This window comes from Pavona decussata, unplaced genomic scaffold, assembly GCF_977016875.1.
Source record: "Pavona decussata unplaced genomic scaffold, jaPavDecu1.1 SCAFFOLD_431, whole genome shotgun sequence".
In the NCBI taxonomy this organism is placed as follows: domain Eukaryota; kingdom Metazoa; phylum Cnidaria; class Anthozoa; order Scleractinia; family Agariciidae; genus Pavona; species Pavona decussata.
The window spans coordinates 402,501-421,842 of NW_028145788.1; positions in this window are offsets into that span (position 1 = coordinate 402,501).

Below are 19,342 nucleotides of genomic sequence, written 5' to 3' on the forward strand. Positions count from 1 at the left end.
GACTACGTACAAGAATCTTTGGTGACGCTTTGGATAAAACTAGTCAGCAACAATTTGGGACCTGGAAAACTGAAGAGGAAATTTACCGCATAAAATTCTTACCATGAGATCGTCTTGAAGTTGAAACCGCGTTTCAACAGAGCCAAATTGGGTCTCCATATATGGTTTTTGAAATAAAAAAGAGGGCCTTGCGCAGATGCGGTCGATAATTTCTTCTCTCCAGCCTTTTTCATTGTACTCGAATAATACCGTAACTTCTAGAATCGGTGATGAAGCTGGGTAGTGAAGTAGTCCTCCACAACTTATGACCAAATAGGGATTGGATGGCGAAATTTACCGCCAAAAAGTCTCATCATGAGATTGTCTTGAAAATTAAACTTGCATTTGGATACAATGCAAGAGAAAACATAGAACAAAGGAAAACAAATGCTAGCTTGCCTGCCATTTGCCAGTCCGCCCACCTCCAATGCCTTTTTCGCCCTGTTACTGCGACAAACGTTTTAGTCTAAAAAAGGCATTTTGTTTGTAACAAAGTTCATTAATAACGTTGGGCACTGCGTTCGCACTTGGTAGTAGCTTTCGAACACTAATTTGAAGAACTACAGCCAGCCATCATTGTGATAAAAGATCATTTAAATCTGAAAGGGTAGGAGAACTGCTAGAGGGTGTTGAGAAATTGTAGTGGATAGCGTGACAGCATGACACTTTCTTCCTGTTAATTTTGTTTGAATCAATTATTCGAATAGGAAATGCAATCGTTAGTTTTTGATCAATAAGATAAAGAATCATTGATGGACATCTTCCAAATATTGACAGTTATTAGTGATTTCATTGCATAGCACGGCATCAGGAGAACTTGAACCTTGCCCAACATATTATAGATAGAAACGAGTCGCTGTGGGTGTATGAACCGTGAGACGTGTAATTGTCAGAGAATTTAGAATAAATCGTTCTGTTAATTTGAACTCTGATATCGAGAAGTACGGCCGTCCAAGCATTAGCGACAAGGGAGAGAGCGCGCGACATCCATTGACGAGAGAAATAGGGGAGAGAGGGAGATCCGTTGATGAAAAAACAAGAAACAGATTGTAAACATAAATGACTTTAATTGTTGCTCAAGAATATACACTGATTTTACGGTTTGTTTTAATGTAACTCGTCCAATAGAAGTTTCCCAAAAAAGGATTACGAGGGACAACAACAGAAATGGAGTGACTTTCACAGATGAAAAATTAAGCATGGCCGCAGTGAAGTGTCTGGAAGTTTCACTAACCAACATGTTCATTTATAGATCAAGCATATTTACTTAGGCTGTCTTTATTTCTCGTTTTTAAAAAGCGTGTGTTGAGTATTTTGTTCCAGAAATTGCTGTTAGACATTGTTCAATATGCGAAAATGTTGTTCCCTGTGATCGTTGATCATGCTGTTTTCTATCTTACTGTCCTAAATAGCCATCTCCTTGGCAAAAACAACTAAAGTTGTTCTTAATAGGTTGGGGAAACAGAAACGATAACCTTCAAACAGTACCAGACATACATGCACGTTAGGGTTACCCATGCTTTATCCCAACCACATTGTCGCTAACAGATCCTATTAAATCACATGTTTACTATATTTGGAAAAGGAAACAGATCAACCAATAAATGAAGTCACATTAAGTCCTTGAGCTCGGTCGAGGACATTGAGTTCGAAATAATTGCTTCTCTTAATTTCAGTCACAACGAGGAGAATCAACAAAGGAGATTTTAAGGACGGTGCCTGCTTTTTGTACTGCTCATACGTTCTGCGCATCTGGAGATACTCGGGTTTCCTATGGGTGGTGCCCACTAATACAAAATATTTTTGCGCGGTTTAAAACTAAGCGGAGAAAGTATAACTCAAAAAGTGCTCTCGGTATCCAAAATGAAAACTGGGGCAAGATCCATGCATTTTTCAGCGATAATAAAGCTTCAATTTGGAATAAAAAAAAAGCCATGCAATGCTTTGTATTTTACGGCTTTTTAGAATAATTGTTGCTTAATTATGTCTAACAAATGTGTGGATACCCCCAATTTTCTTTTTGGATTCCAATAGTCCCTGCTAAGACCTGCTTTACCCGCATGGTTATAAACCGCGCAACAATACTTGGGTATTAGTAGACACCATCCTTACCTGGAATTACCAGATTTGCTAAGACTTCATTCACAATACTTTTACTTCTTTCAAATCGCAAATGATCTTTTTTACTAAAATATGTTTGTTGTACTGATTTCAAGAGATAATCTACACTTAACTGAAGTTGTCTTAAACAGTATTGTTTAGTTCCTTAGTCATTTATTCAGTGCTTCTGATAAACAAACATTTAATGTCGTAGCGTACAGCTAGAACACTGAAAATGTAACATGGCTTCACTAAAAAGGGTTTTAACCCGATCTAGACAACAGGGTCGAGGGGGAGGGGCTTTGAACGCGAATATTTTTTTAAAAAAAATTTAAGCAAACGCCAGGAAACTTCAGTAATTTATTAACAAATCTATCTGCAAACTTTTTGAAGTGGCCAGGGAACATTCACAGACTGCTGTTACCAGGCAACCAATTGTTGACAGGCAGTTATTCTTAAGAAAACGGGAAATCCCTTTTTGAAATGAAACAAATAAAAACACCTTACTTTTCTTGCTGCAACTTTTATGTTTAACGTGATTCCGCTGAAAAAGAAGGAGTATTTAAAATTGTCTAAGACTTAGTCCAGTTTATGACTATGTTATGAGCATTACAAAAATGCAATAAAAAATGGGGGTCACCGTGCTCGTTTTTGTGCAACCTGGATGGCTATTACAGTAAATAGATGACCCACGAGGTTTCTATTAGGAACGCTTGTAATCAGAAAAAGGAACTATCATTTCTAGAAAAATTAATTTCTTGCATTAAAATATCGAAGCAGTTCAACAAAATTTACTTCAATCTTACTCAACAAACTATTTTCATTGAACTGGAAAAAAGATTATGAAAGAAATTAAAGATTTTGCTGCGTGCGCACGTAAGCAGCACTGCCTAAATACGTGCTTTTTAAAGCATTCAAATAAAAAAATATCTCAAAGTAGAGTATTAAACTTTTCTTTAAATCGCGATATATAGTGGTCAACCTATGACATTTAAATTGATGCATTAAAAAATTGGGGTCACCGTGCTCGTTTAGAAGAAAAGGACCATTTATTTTCCTGGCGAGCTTAACCTCAAGGAAATCCTGTAATGTTGTGCGTGCGCCCGCTCGTTTGCGCGCTAAATGACGCGAAAAATTATGCGCAGCAAGGATGCGCAATGCAATTCAATGGAATCACCTTAAAACGGAAATTAGGTTTTCTTTATTAATTTTGATTACTTTCGGTCAAGAGACTACCTCATAGTCTCTTGTTTCGGTTTAATTTTGGCCCTTTTCTGAAGTTTTGGGGAAATTCAGAAATCCAAGATGTGGGATCCATGATGTCCGCCATTCCATCATGATGTATTTATTACGTCATATGACGTCATTACTTCCCGTTACGGACCTCAAAGGAAACATCTTTGGACGTACTACCTACCCTCAAGGTGCCATTATGGAGAGGTGTCGTAATCCTCCCGCTCCCTCTCCGCCTCAGAAGACAAAAAAAAGGCACCATCTAGATATATATAAGATTAATAGAAATAAGCTAGTCTACATTTTATCTAATTAGAACATTAAAAACAAAAACCCCTCCCCTCACCTTTTCTGAGAGAGGTACCTATCCCTATGATAGGGTACTTAGAGGATTACAGAATACCCTCTGGGTAAGGAACATTTTCTTCACAATAATAACAACAATTCTGTATAGAGGGTCGCAATCCCCCAGAGAGTGGTCATTTATCCTTCCAGAACTGGGATACTAAACAGAGCTCATGATTCCCTCCGATTATGGCGCAATAATTCCATGTGCTCTCCATTCCCTCGTGGGGGAGGACTCATACTATCAGAGTTTTTGTTGACAATGGTTGAGGGAGAGTTCGAAATCTTGTCGGAGTTTATCATCTTCCATGAAAATTAGGTACATCTCTTCAGAGTCTTTGTGCTCTAATGTAACGATATTTCTTTACTTTCTTTTTTCTCTTTTCTTTCTTCCTTCTTTTCTTTCTTTCTTTCTTTCTTTCTTTCTTTCTTTCTTTCTTTCTTTCTTTCTTTCTTTCTTTCTTTCTTTTTTCCTCCCTTCCTTCCTTCGGGAGGCACGTTACTGATATCAGAAGATAAAACTTTCGTTTAAATCCAACCGGCGTGTGTTGTATAGTGTATAATTGTAACAGGGGATTTCCTTTGTTGTTTATCAGTTCACCATGAGGGCCGTCTGCTTTGTTATTCTTGCTCTTCTGATAGTGTCCACCGCTGCGCGATCTAATCGTAAACTTAAAGGTACGTGTTATAACATAAAGCCATAAAATGCAGAAAAAAGTAACATTATTGAAGTTCAACTCAGCTCAAAACTGTTATATGCTGATATGCTTCACTTGCCGTTTCTAAATGCTAATTTGAATAAAATACATACCGACCAATAAAACACTAACAAAAGGTTTAAGCTGGGGATAGGGAAAGCAGGGAAAGAAGAAGATTCCGGCGCCGTTAAATTTTCCTAAGTTAAAATTTATCTGACAACAATTTCCATTGAGTTGTCATTGTTGACCAGTCTTAATAGCATGTTTTTAACATTTTCATTTTTTCGATTTCTTTTTTTAATATTTTCCTTAGTTCTAAAGTGAAAAGGTGGAGGCCGTTCAACGTTCGAATTAATTGACATTTCTAGATCAAGTGGACATTTCCCTTTTTTTCTTTTGGATTTTAATTACGTTCAGTAATTAATTTCACTTTTTTAAGATATAGAGATATCTATAAAGGTGGCAAAACTAACAAGGAAGGCGGTTATTGAGGAATAACGAAATAATTCCCAGATCATGTTACGTCATCATAGGTGCCTCAATGATGATGAAATACCGTATATTGTACGTGATCTTAAATAATTATGTTCTCTGTTAAATTTGTTATTCGATCGTAGTGGCCCGGGATGCCGATGTCGACCATACCGACGTTGATTTTGATGTCTCCAAGGACGAGAAGAGCTTGGATGAACTTCTTAGGGATCCTAAATGTGATCTTGTTTGCGTGGTGTATTGCAAGGGTCCACAATGCAACTGCTGCAGCAAATAACCAGCTAGGCCTTCAACTTCACGAGCAAGTTTCTCGTTGGAGAGCAACAATCCACGGAGACGCGAAACAAGAAAGTCAACTTGTTCCGCCTGTGGAGTTTCGAATTTCATTTGGATATTTGTTGGCGCCAAATGTCGTGAAATACACCTTGTGAATAAACAGTCCTCAAATGCTTGAAAAGTTCGATAAAGTATTTATCGAGGCAATCTCTCCCAACACGCGAACCATGCAGTCTGTATCCTGTGTGTGGAAGGTGTTTTGAACCCGACTTATTTCTTAAGCTTGTTTTCGGGCTTACAAATTTTAGAAATTCTAAATACTGCCTCGTGAGTAATCGTACATTTATCTTCGGAAGATTCTTTCTCGAGCGCAAACGACACCTTTAACTTCTTTTCCCGGAAAGTTCTCCCGTTGATGTCAATTTCGCTTTTAATTAGAGATTTCATGCAAATGGCGTAATGTCGTTATAGGATGAGTTCCTTTTAGGATGATCCAGATCAGGATCAATGATCCAAGATCACTCGGATCATGGTGCATCAAAAGAACCGAGGAATCCACTCTGGGAATTGAAAGGATTTCTCTATTCCTTTGATGCACCATGATCCGAGTGATCTTGTATCATTGATCCTGATCTGGTTTACCACCATATCAGAAAACCAGCATTTGAAAATTCCGTGAACCGAGGGTTAAAAGTCCACTTTTTATTTGTAAACCAAAATCTGTCTTTCTTTTTCAGGTGTTGAGTCTGGCAATGCAGTAATGTTGTGAAGCACTGATTGGGGACTTTGATGATTAACTAATTCTAAAATGGTGGTATATAGTATGGTTAACTCGAAAATAAAAAGCTTTACTGGACAGGTGAATTTTTGTTATTTTCTTTAATAATTTATGCGTGCTGCTATCATCGGCTGTTTTCTGGGCATCATCTTCCAGTCTTCCAATTTTTTAGTTTTGACAACAGTGACACACGTCTTTTGGCAACAGGATTCATCGTTGAGAATATTTATAAACTGTAAATTTCCCGGGATCCAGATTTCAATTAGAGTAGTAGCCATCACCACATTCTTAAACTATGGTATATGACAAATCAAATAAAAATTTTTCTATGTGTATAATTTCATACAAAAAACTAAAGCATTTCCGCGCTGAATTTCAGTTGTTTGTGGTAATAGTGAATGAGCCGTAAAACAGACACTGCTTTGATGAAGTGACTTAAAAATATTGCCAATATGTGCCATGAAGTCATAGTTTGAAATCGCTAATTGTTTTGTTTTGTTTTGTCTGTTGCGAACCTGAGAACAAGTTTTTCCTTTGGGATCGTTTACACTAAATTTTCTTATAATTTTTGAATGTATGCGCTTTTTGAAAAAAAAAAAAATCGCAAGAACGGCTCGATAAATTATAGAAAGATCTTCATCATGCTTTTTTGATGATGTCAACAACTTTATTCCCACAATTTTAACGAAGTTAAAAATGAAGAGGATGCATAAACAGACGGAGATGTTTGCATTTCAAACTCGCTCTTGACAAGTTATGGTAACATATTCAAATAGGTCATTGCGTAGGATATTCCAGTATGACATATATTTTATTGCATAGGACCGAGCTTTTTTTCTACTGGGTATCTGTAATGTAACAATCACGAAAGAATGTATACGCATCATTTAAATATATTACCATACAAAACCAACATTGAATTTGTATCGCAAGCTTTACCGCCGTTTTAGTTGTTCTCATACACCGTTCAATTTAAAAGTGTTCCTTAACATCAATTTTAATAAAACCTTTGTTCACGTTATCAAGCATGCGTGCTGAAAATCTTAAAAAAAAACCTTTCGAAAATCTTTTGAAAATTGCAAGAAAATTCTAAGGCAAGCTACGAGACAGGTTAAATTCGTTCTCAAGCTCGCGATAGGGAAACTTAACAGGAATTTCACTGCATCAATCAGTAACCAGTCTCGGCAGCATTTTCATTTCATCTTTTGCAAGAGTTGTTTATTTTTCGTTCCATTTACGTTGACGATACAAACACTACATGGTTCGAAACGCTTCCGCTGCGATTAATTTAAAATCAAACTTATAAATTTTTTCTATTTTTTTATATTTTGTTTTCCATATACCATAGTTTAAGATTGTGGTCTTAGTGTTTCTAATTCAAATCTGGAACACACAAAATTCCGTAGAGTATGAATAGCCGTGCCTTGAGGAAACGCCAAAGACAGTTCGCATTTTTTTCACGCCGCGCTGACATTTACACTTAACGAAAATTCGTCTTTGAACACCTTTGATCAGAAATCAAGGTTCTAATAAATTAGTCTGGAATAGGCATCGAGATATGTCCAACATTAGTAGAACATTATACCTTTCGGACGCTCAGCATGGCTACTTTCGTACAACTTTTAAGAACGGTGCCTACTAAAACCGAAGTATTTTTGCGCGGTTTATGACTATGCGGGAAAAGTAGATCTTAGCAAGGCCTATTGGAGTCCAAAAAGAAAATTGGGGGTAACCACGCATTTTTCAGAGATAATTAAGCAACAATATCTCTAAAAAGCGCCAAAACATGAAGCAATGTATGGGATTTTTTCCTAAATCGAAGCTTAATTTTCTCTGAAAAATGCATGGTTACCCCAGATTTTCTTTGGAGTACCAAAGGCATTTGGTAAGTTCTGCTTTCTCCGTATAGTTTTAAACCGCGCAAAAATATTCCTGTACTAGTAGGCACTACCCATAGGAAACCCGAGTATCTCGCGATGCGCAGAACGTATGCGCAGTAACAATAGTAGGCACCGTCCTTAAGCACATGTCCTTATGGTTTGTCTTGCGATACCAAGCCAAACACTCTCATGTAAGAGAGGTTGAATTTATGTTCTTTTAAACGGTGCTGAAAGTTTCTCTTCCATGGCGATTCATCTTTTGCTCTGTTCCTTTGAGGCGATAATATGCAATTTGTATGAAACCGTGTGAGTAAAAGTCGACAGAACAAAGACTGGTTCGAGTTGTAGCAGGAACCAAAACGAGGCTCTCTCCTGTGGCGCCATATTTATTGGCGGCCGAGTAAGCAGTTAACACTTTTGGCGTTCTAGCAGACAGCTGAGGTATTAACTGATTAAAAAAGTGTTTTTCTGATTTTTTCCGTGGCTTCCTTGAAAGTATTCAACGTTTCTTGGCGAGTCTTAAAGACTGCATTGTTTGCCTGCGTATGATAGCTTCATTGGTAAAACAAAGTCGTATGCAAGAGAAGTAAAGGTAGAGTTAAATTTTATTTCTTTGACGCCGGAAAGAATTCTGACAGGATTTCAAGGCAGCAGAGCCATGAAATTGACAGTTTTATCCACTGTCAGATGTTAAACTTTATCTAAGTTGATCAGTTGCCAAGCCAGAAACAGGTGAAACAAACGTGTCGTTTAGATGATACAGCATTTTTGAATTAACATTTTTAAATCGCTGCACGTGAAATCAGCGGTGCGTGCAAGTTAGTAAAGCCCCGTCTACACGAGCAATTTTTATATGGCAATTTTTATGTGGCAATTTTTATTTGCCCGTGTAGATGATGAAAAATTAACAATTTTTATGTGACAACTGCATTTGCTGAAAAGGAGATAAAAATTGCCACATAAAAAAATTGTCCGTGTAGACGAGATGCCACATAAAATGTGACAATTTTTTCAACGTCATCTGTAGAACCCAGTCCCTACAGTCCCTAACATTTGCGCATCCAGCATGGCGCCATCTTGCTTTTTGCCTTTCCATGGACAACTCTGCTGTGCGAAATTATCACTGACGCAAATTAACAACAAATATTTGTCGAGCCATCTACACGGGCAAATAAAAATTGACACATACAGTTGCCGCATAAAAATTGCTCGTATAGACGGGGCTTAAAGTTCCAGGTTTCTGTGTACATACGTAAAAAGTGTGCAATGAACCAATCAGAACTCGCAGGTAACACATCTAACTGTCGCAAACGCTGGTTAAGATTCTGGTTGTTTGAGAAAGTGGCGCGTGTGTGATAAACAATCACAGAGCACAGTATTACGCAAAACCGAAAGTGCCTTCGAAACCCAGTTAATTTAAGACTCTTTATTCTCTTTTAAGTCAAATTTCAAGGCCCCATTTCCCTTAAAGGGAAAAGGACCAAATGATGATGATTCTCTTTTAAAATATCTCAGCAGGAAATATATTATCAGGGATTGGAGATAAAATAATCCAAACAAAAAAGCACTGAGGACAGTGGAAACTCGCTTTTCCATCTTGTTTGTACGACCACTCTCGATTGGTGACCCAAAGAAAAGCAGTCGTTTTGTTTTCTATCCGTACATGTTGCCGTTTAAATCACCTCGTTACTGCGACCAACGACGATTTTTATAGTCCTTAAATGCACTAGGGTCTTAAATGATTCGAAAAAATGTACGTATACAGCTATCTTCACTTAACTGTCGTTTCGTCTTTTTTTTAACATTTTCGGCATTCCTCTTTTTTTTCCTTTGGTTTTTCCTTCCTTCCTTGAAAAGCAAAGTTGTCTTTCGCTTTCTTCGTGGCCGCTTTACCTTTGCATTTCAATAAATCAATCATATTAGGATCTCATGCTTAATTTGTTTTCCCTTATTAATCTTTTAAAAGTGCCATGAATTTCTTTTAAACTTGGAGTCAAAATTCTGTTTTACATTATATTGGCGTAGGTTCTTTTTGAAGAACGAAAGATCTTTCATAAATTCGTCACAAGTTTCTGTCACGAGTTCATAATCCTGTCTTTTCTTTCTTGTGACGCGTTCATGTATTACTTTTAGTCTCTCAATATTTTCATTTATTTCGTCAACAATGGCCTCTCTTTTCTCTAAAAGAAGATGGATATAGACGCGAACCTCGTGCAGCGCTCTCACGACCACTAATTTATCACCGTCTGAACAGGACTGGCCACTATATTTAAGGTTTAGTGGAAGTTCACGTAATTCTCTGGCAAAGTCTGACTTACAGGTTGGCTCTTCCAGGTCAAATTGCAGTTGGTATAGAGAATCCAAAGGCTTGTCAAACATGTTAAGCTCGAAATGAAAACGTCCGGGCTCGCTATAATCGCTGTTTCCCGTTATCAAAATTCCTCCAGACGTGCCTTCAAATCGTAGATGCTTGAGATATGGAAAATCTTGTTCAAGTCTCACGTCTACATCACTTATTCTCCTTTCAGTTCAACCTTCGGTTTTCCACCACTAGCAAAATGTTTAAGACAAGTTAGAATTGTTGCACGCTCCTCTCCTTTGTAAAAAGGCCGTATGAGCTCCCCTAAGTCAGTAGCCGTTGTTCCTAGCTCTGCCTTGATGTTGCGAGGGACTGTTCCTAACAGGATTAATGAAGCGCAGGTGTTCAGCATCGGAAAAATTGGCGTCAAGTCCTCGCACAGGGCTTCCAGCTGTGTGGTTTTAAAACACTCGCAGTTAGAATCAATCATGTACCTTAAGATATCAAGGCCGGTAATTTCTATGTCCATTTTAATATTCCTGAATGTCTCCTTTACTTTTGAGATTTTCGAAAGGATGTTTTGACTCTTTAGATTGCCATAGCCACTTCGGATGGTTTCTGCGAACTGACGCCACTCTTTTCTCTGTTGATCCCTTCTGTCCCTGTGTCTTAGGTAGATCGTTCCAATTACAAAGAACGCAGTTGTAAGAGACAAATTAAAGCAATAGTAAGCTAAAGTTATTTCGTCTCTGTGCGTTGTTGCAAATGCCATGACCCTGGCCAGTTGTTTCCTACCGCTGGTAATCAGACAGATACTCAGTAAAGTTTGAATTATGATGGAAAGGTGTTACTTTAGTCGTAGCATAGAGCGGTTTTCAATTAAGTGTCGAAAGTAAATTCGTGTTTGCTTTGGTTTTGCATTACTACGCTCTGTGATTGGTTAACAAAACTAGCGCCACTTTCTCAGTCAGTGGGAATGTAAACCAAAACCAATCGTATAAACCAAACCAAACCAAGCGTATAGGTCTTTAGGAATTGCATACAACTTACAACCGTAATGTTAGGGATAAAGTATATCACTACCTGAGAAAAAGTATTGAGCTATTATAAGGGATAAATTAATCAACGTACCCTTAAGGCTGACGTTCACCCTTTTCATAACCTCTTGGCAACTTTTAGAGATAAACTAGAAATATGTGACCCGCTGAGTGAACGGTTGATTTGAAGTGAAATAATGCGCTAGGGCAGCTAGAAAATATGAATTGTCTTAACATTAGGGGATATAAGATACCCACCCTCACTCGAGGCTCTAGGGAATAAGTTGTGTAGTTTTTATTGGTTTATTTCCAGAGCCTCGCAGTAATGTTTATTGTTTCAGGCTGAATTTTTTACATATCGAAATTGTGCTACTCGTATTTCTTTAGAAAACCTAATTTCGTTGGACATGTAAATCATGCACCTCTATTCTTCGACGGCAAGGCTTATTGCTCCGCTATTGTTCTCAGGCAATCCCGAGAGCTATTCTAAAATGAGAGGCGAAAGCTGTGAGAAAATAGCTCGTCTCTTCTCCATTCCCGTTGTTTCTTTTCTGGTCATTCTCGCGACCCCGCTTCTTCCCCCCCCCCCCCCCCCCGCTCAAACTTTGCCTTCGCCCGACATCCAGCCAGCTACGAAGGCTGTTAAACAAGGTGTTTTAATTTATTGTTAACCACCTTAGTAATTATGAAAATGAAAAACTGGAACAAAGATTCAAACATTCCTCCCCTAAAGTTAACTAGCCATGCACACGTCTTGGCTATAGTATAGAATCTAAATGTCCCATCTTAGATTTAAAAGCCAAATGTTTGTTTTTTTAATTCGAGGTTCATCCTGAGGATGCATTTGTCTTGTGCAACCCCACTAGAGTACATTTGAAAACGCAGGCTTCCAAATTAGGTGGTAACTTCATAGAATAAGTCATGTTCCTTGAGCAGAAGACCAATCACATCGCTTAAAATTGCATTATCCTCTGGTGGGTTAATCATAAAGTAAACTAATGCGAACTGGAGCCTCTCACTTACATGTTTCCGTTCCATGACGGCATTCTAAGTGGTTAAAGAGTTTGTGAGATAGAAGATTCGTTTCAGAGACAAGAACTTTGTACCCGCTTCTCCCTCCGTGTAAACGTTTTGGCTGCCTGAAACTTGAAGTCCCCAGAGAGTACTATGCTGTCACACAACTAATACCCTACGAACTCGGCCGAATTTAGCAGCACTATTTTTCCTTAATTGGACGCTCGTTAAAATTGGTCTCACGTTTGATCGATAAAGACAACGTGTTCTTTGATGTGAAAGTTAAGACCACCTGACGGACGAAAACAAGACTATTGTCTGCGAAATTGAGACTGCTTCAGTGCTGTTCATACTGGCTTCCAATGGAAGTCCTTGACGCGGCCTTTCTACGGATCTGAAACGGGTGAATCGAAATTTCTTATAGCATTTAATAACAACAAACATCACCCCGAATACACACCCTTAATCATAGTTTTATTAATCCTCTTAAATCTAGGACAATCTTATTACCCTAATTTTAATTAAATGCTTTAGGTTAAGCCGAGTACAGTCATGTTCTCGTGCTACTGGTCGCAACAGATCTTTATCTTTAATTGGCAACAGAAAGCATTGGTCTGATCATCAGAGCGTCTCACAGCACGTGACCGAGCGGAATCCATTGGGTGCTGGAACTTTCTTGTTTCTGAAGGTGCACCGCTGACAGCTCCAACAAGCAGCAAAAAGCACAGAATAACAGCGAATTTCATCTCTGAAAAAAAAAAAGAGAAAAAAAGGGACGTAGCTGGGGTAGTGGCCAAAGTAGAATTTTAATATATCGAAATTGGCCTGTAGCTTCGTTAAGAGTTGTCCGCGCGATATTATACGGTAACGACTTTTACGGCAAATTTGAAAAAAGGGTGTTTTAAGTTGATCAACAAGATTGGGAACACGGGCTGATTTAATTAATATTCAGTACCCCTTGACACGTAGCTCATTTTTGAGAGATCGTGGAGCAAATGGAAATTCTTGTTCTTAGTAATAACTGACTTAACAAATGAATTCTGTAAAAGGTGATAGCTATATAAGATTATTTTCTCTATTTCGTAACCTTGAAAGATTGTTCGTATTTTGTTTTATTCTAACATCAATAATTATTTCATTTTATTGTTTGTTCGCAAGTAACTTAAATTAGAGCATTGAATTGTTCTTTGAAATACTCAGATGCTGAGGTTTGTGGCCGAATATGATCACATACTAACGAAGGAACATGGCTTGTTTAAGCCGGCGACACACCTAACGATATCTGGTATGTCAGATATCAACGATTAAATTCGCCGGCGTTCGCCAAGTGTGCCTATTCCCGCGATTTTCTACGATGATCGCTGGAAATAGTAAAGTCAATAAATCAGGTTGGGCGATTTTGTCATATGAACAATGTTGAAGTGGGATGTCAGTAAAACGCTGGGCAGGGGCCGGGGCCGGGGTTGGGGTCGGGGTCGTGATTACGATGGCCGTTTCAACAGATCATTTGTAAACCAAAAAGGTTTCTTCCCGTAAAAAATCGATAATTTTTCTTTATGTTACGTGTTTCAAGCTTTACACAGATATTTTAATCTTTTATTAAATTCTCGATTCCATCGATATTCGAGTAGAAATTACTATTTGAACATTTTTTTCCGTGGCCGTGTTTTTTTTGATTCGCACCTTACGGCATTCATGTGTCTGTAAACACACACAAGTTTAAAAGCTCTGAAATAATTCTACCAAACACCAAAGACTATTTTCCCGTATTCTCCATTTGTTAACATTTATTTAGAGACTAATGAGAATTATTACTATAGGACCAGAATTGACACAGTTTTGGATTTCCAAACATTTTTCCCCGGGAGCAAACTTGCTCTTGCAGAAAATGTCATGTTTACGTGATTCTGACGGTCGTTTACAGATCATTTGTAAACGAAAATGCTTTCTTCCAGGCAACAATCGATAATTTTATTTATATTACGTGTTTAAAACTTTACGCAGATGCTTTTATCGTTTATTAAATTCTCGATACCATCGATATTCGTTTATAGAAATTAATTTTTCCTGGCTGTGTTTTTTTCATTCGCACCACACGGCTCTCATGTGTTTGTAAACAGACACAAGTTTAAAAGCTCTGAAATAATTCTACCATACACCTAAGACTATTTTCCTGTATTTTCCATTTGTTAACGAGACTAGAATTATTACCATAGGGGCAGAATTGACACAGTTTTTAATTTCCAAACATTTTTCCGCGGGCCGGTAACTTGCTCTTACACAAAAAAATATTATTGTGACGTGTAATTCGATGGCCGTTTACAAATCATTTGTAAACGAAAATAATTTCTTCCAGGCAACAATCAATAATTTTTCTTTATGTTACGTGTTTAAAGCTTTACACAGATACATTAAACGTTTCAATGCCACTAATATTCGCAAAGAAATTATTTTTTTTCACATTTGGTTTTGAAGCCGTGTACATGCAACTAGAATGCCTTTGCGCCGCTTTCCTTCCATGCGCTTGCACTGTATAAACACGCACAAGTTTAAAACGCCCTAATATTTCGGGCCACAACTAAGCGTTGAAGTCTAAATTTTTGTAAAGGCCAAAAATTTTTTAGTGGGAGCCGATATTGACTGTTTTATGATTTTTCAGACATTTTTATCCGAGCGCCAAATATATCTGGGAACGCTGAGTGTTAAGCAACGACGATGGCAGCAACATGGCTGAATTTTTTTTTTTTTAATTTTGGTACATTTCTTTGCCGTCCTCCGAAAAACAACAAAGTGAAATGACCTAATCTAAGGTTTTGCAGAGAATATGAGCAAACGACGGTGAGTTTTTCTTTCTCTGTTGACTCGGCAACTCCTACCAATTTAGGCAACTTGCTAGCCGTTTACTAGTCTAAAGCGTTTCCGAGCAACAATCAATAATTTTTCCTTATTTCACGTGTTTCAAGCTTTACAAATGTACTTCAATCGTTTCGATAGGAGAAATATTCGTGGAGAAACGAATTTTTGAACTTTTTATTTCGGGGCAGTTTCGTTCGCACCGCACGGCGCCCATTCAGTTGTAAACATACTTATCTGTGCCAAGCAACCAAGGGTGATTTCCCCGTGTTCTCCTTTTCTTGAGGTTTATTTAGATTTCAGTAGGAGAAATATTGACTGAGTTGTAAATTTTACCCAGTCATGTAATGAAGATAGAATATAAGCTTAATTCAGGAGTAAACTAACAACGATAAAACTCAATGTCAGGCTAAACAATTCCTACCGCTTGAAAATCCGCGAAAATAGATCGATAAAAACAGCAAACGGTGGATCTAAAGAAGGAACTTAATTTCTTCCACAAAATTTGACCTACTCCTTCCTCCCACCAAAAGGACACTTTTATGCTCAGTTATCATTCGTTGTAAGAAGAAGCAGCGAGTTGAAAGCACTTGCATGGTCGCCATGACTGATTTCAGTTCTGAACAAATATCAATCCTATCCAAGTGTTTAGCTTTGACACAAATAATCCATCTTTTGCTGATTCCTGTAAGAAACACGAAGACTAACGTTTAGGAATTCCCTTTCTAGCTGCAGCACTTGATTTCCATGTATTTGCGGTACAAACAATCCGGCTTAAACAGTCGAACTTCAAATAACTTGAAAGAAGTCGTTGTTTTTGGACACAAAATTAAGAAATCAACGGAATGTAGAACTGGCGTGTTCAGTCAATGACGAGCGAGTATTTTCGCCGCTCGAACAAACAGGAGTAAGTAATTTTGTCCTCGGGGAAAGAAAAAACAAATAAAATTGCCCTCCATTGCAACAAATCAGCATTCAAAAAAAAAAATTGCCCTCTGTATTGCATTGTTATTGTCTGGGCAGCTTGCTGCATATGCACTAAAAATATATATAACTGCAGAAAGAATGAGGAACTGATAAGGTTATTACGTTCATGCGCTAAGCAGATTTTTATAAATGCTATGAAAAAAATTGGAGCTCCGCTTTTAGGCTTGGCTAAATATATATATTATGTTATATTATTATTATTAGTAGTAGGGAAATGAGCGTTCTGAGGAAGGCACACAGGGACACAGTGCCATCACAATAGCCCTGGGATTAACAACATCAAAATTGATGACATCATAATCTAAAAATAGGATAAGAGTTCTGAGGAAGGGACACAGTGACGTCACAATAGCTCAGGGATTAACCTCCTGGTGCCTTGTAATAGAATTGTAATATGATGTAATAGAATTATTTTTAACCACAGCGATCTACAGATTTTTTTATGATAAAAGAGTTGAAATTTTAGCCTCAAATCTGGTTTCGCAGGCATCGCCTAACAGCAAGAACTAACATTGTTCCCTCGAACGAAACCAGGATCTACAATTTCTAAGCTAAAGAATCTGCATTCGGAAGTCTTTTTAGAAGTTAATTTGTGGAGATGAATAGAAAAAAAATAACAAAACAAACCAAAAAAAAAAAACGGTTCATGTAAGGTGTATTGATTGGTTTTGGATCAAGTGAAATATTGCCTTGTCATTGTTCTTTTCCATTTTTTCTACATCTCCCTGAAACCTCGGAAATAATGAAAAAAAAGTTGGTAATGTGTATTTTCCGCCTAATTTCTAAAAAGTTTCGTTTCTGGTTGAACTTTGTTGGGGATAAAAAAATTAAAACAGTCTTTTGTTGTCTTTGTTTATTACAGTGCTCTGTCAACGGTAATGCCGACATCATTATTTAAAAAAAAAAAAGAATAATTGCATCATCGGGGTGGAAGGGCTTCAGTGATTCTGTAAAAACAGAAAGAATGTTTAGTGGTGTGCTATCTTTTTACACCCGGTCGAGTGGGATCTAAAAATAGATATAATTATGGAAAGAAACAATTATTTTTCGTAACAAGATTATGTGGTTTTGCTGGTTATAAAAAGATGAGATTCTTTGAAATATTTCGAAGTAGAAAAGTGACGCGTGTTCTATTTCACGCACCGTTACACAGCCTGATTAACTCAGTCGAGCGTTGTTGCCTTTGTTTATTACAGTTCATTGATTTTTTGCTGCTAAATTGTGTATGTTAAAATACGCACACAAAGATTTCACAATATGACATATGACATATATGACATATGGTTAAAGCCACTAATGATGGAAGTAGCAGTGATCCGAACCAAAACCTAAATTTGCATAAGAACTCTACGGAACCTCTACTTTTTTATCAAAAGCTATAGACAGCTTAAGTTCATAGAAATAATCAATTAAAACACAATCAAAACACGCGACTACTAAATGCTCTTTTGTTATAAAAAATCTGTAGATCGCTGTGGTTAAAAATAATTCTATTACATCATATTACAATTCTATTACATGGCACCATGAGGTTAATCCCTTAGCTATTGTGACGTCACTGTGTCCCTTCCTCAGAACTCTAATTCTATTTTTAGATTACGATGTCATCAATTTTGATGACGTTAATCCCAGGGCTATTGTGATGGCACTGTGTCCTAGTGTCCCTTCCTCAGAACGCTCATTTCCCTACTACTGACACTTCCACAGGTAATTAAGGACCTACCAAATCAAATGAGCTATTTATTATCTCCCCCTTAAGTTTTGCTACGAGCAACTGCCTTGACCTACCCTCAGGGTATAATCACCTACAGCGTTAACTATCAGGGCTGAGTTGCTCGAAGTATGGTTAGCGCTAACCTTTGGTTAAGAGGTATTAAAACCTATAGGTTGTAATGGTATTTAACCTGGGTTAGCGCTAACCACGCTTCGAGCAACTGGGCCCTGAATGATATATTATTCAGTAAGTGACACAGGCATACTAGTTAACGATGTTTTTAACATACTACTACTACTACTACTACTACTACTACTACTACTACTACTACTACTACTACTACTACTACTACTACTACTACTACTACTACTACTACTACTGCTACTGCTGCTACTGCTACTGCTACTGCTGCTGCTGCTGCTGCTGCTGCTGCTACTGCTACTGCTACTGCTACTGCTACTACTACTACTACTACTACTACTAATAATAATAATAATAATAATAATAATAATCTTTAGTCAGGAAGCAACCTCACTCTCAGGTGGTAGTACAGTACGTAAAAAATTATTAAATATTAAAAAAATTATAAAGAGACAATCACAGTATAATCCTAAGATAGTGTTAACAATGTAACAAGATTAGATAAAATAGTTCCCAAAACTTCTTAAATAAATCAAGGATATTTGAATTTCTTATAGACACTGGAACAGAAACAAGCCAAACAGCCCTGTCTCCACGGTTCCTAAAAAAATATATCATTATCCTGTTGTCCTATTTAGGTTAGCAGAGCAACCAAATCTGTAAACGCCTGAAATCCTGTGTATATAAGTTCTACTCTTTTGTTAATCTTAAGATAATTTTTCAAAACAATCACTGTATCAAATCTTTCTTTCCTTACAAGGACCGCCTGAATCGTTCTCAACAATCTTGAATCATTTACAAAGCCGGTTGCTGGCACTGCGATGATTTTTAGATCGGCAAAACAAAGCGACGATTCATGACAGGAAAATGGAACACTTAAAGGCCCTCGCTAAAAATGGCAGCCCGTCGGCCACTGCTGACCATGTCAAAATCACTGGACATAATATTGAGTGGGATCAATGTTTTGATATTTTAGCATCGGGCATAAGTGATTATCACTGTAAAATCAAGTAAACTTTGTTTATTCAAGAACTAAGGAGTGCTTTTAATGTCAACGACAGCAGTGAGAATCTGATGCATTATTAATATTAATTAGCTGTATCTTTTAATCGTGGTTCCAGACCCTCTTTTCACTATTATATAAATGGTTGTAAAAACTATTAACGGTCACTTTTGAAAATGTATGTTGACTAGCATACGAAACGTCAAGTTATATACAGTGCACAAGTTTACTATGTTTATCACTGCTTCTTGTATTTTATTTTTGCCTTGACTTTTTGTAGTGATAAATGTTGTCAGCCGCTTTCTTCTATAAGATAATATAGCCTGATTCTTAGACGGTCCAGGTCACTCCCTTCCCCGTCTGATGGACTTCATGTGAGGTCATGTTCCTGACGTCATTGCGTCTTTGTTCTCTTCACCAATTAGATGCAAGACCATTTTCTCAAATATCAGG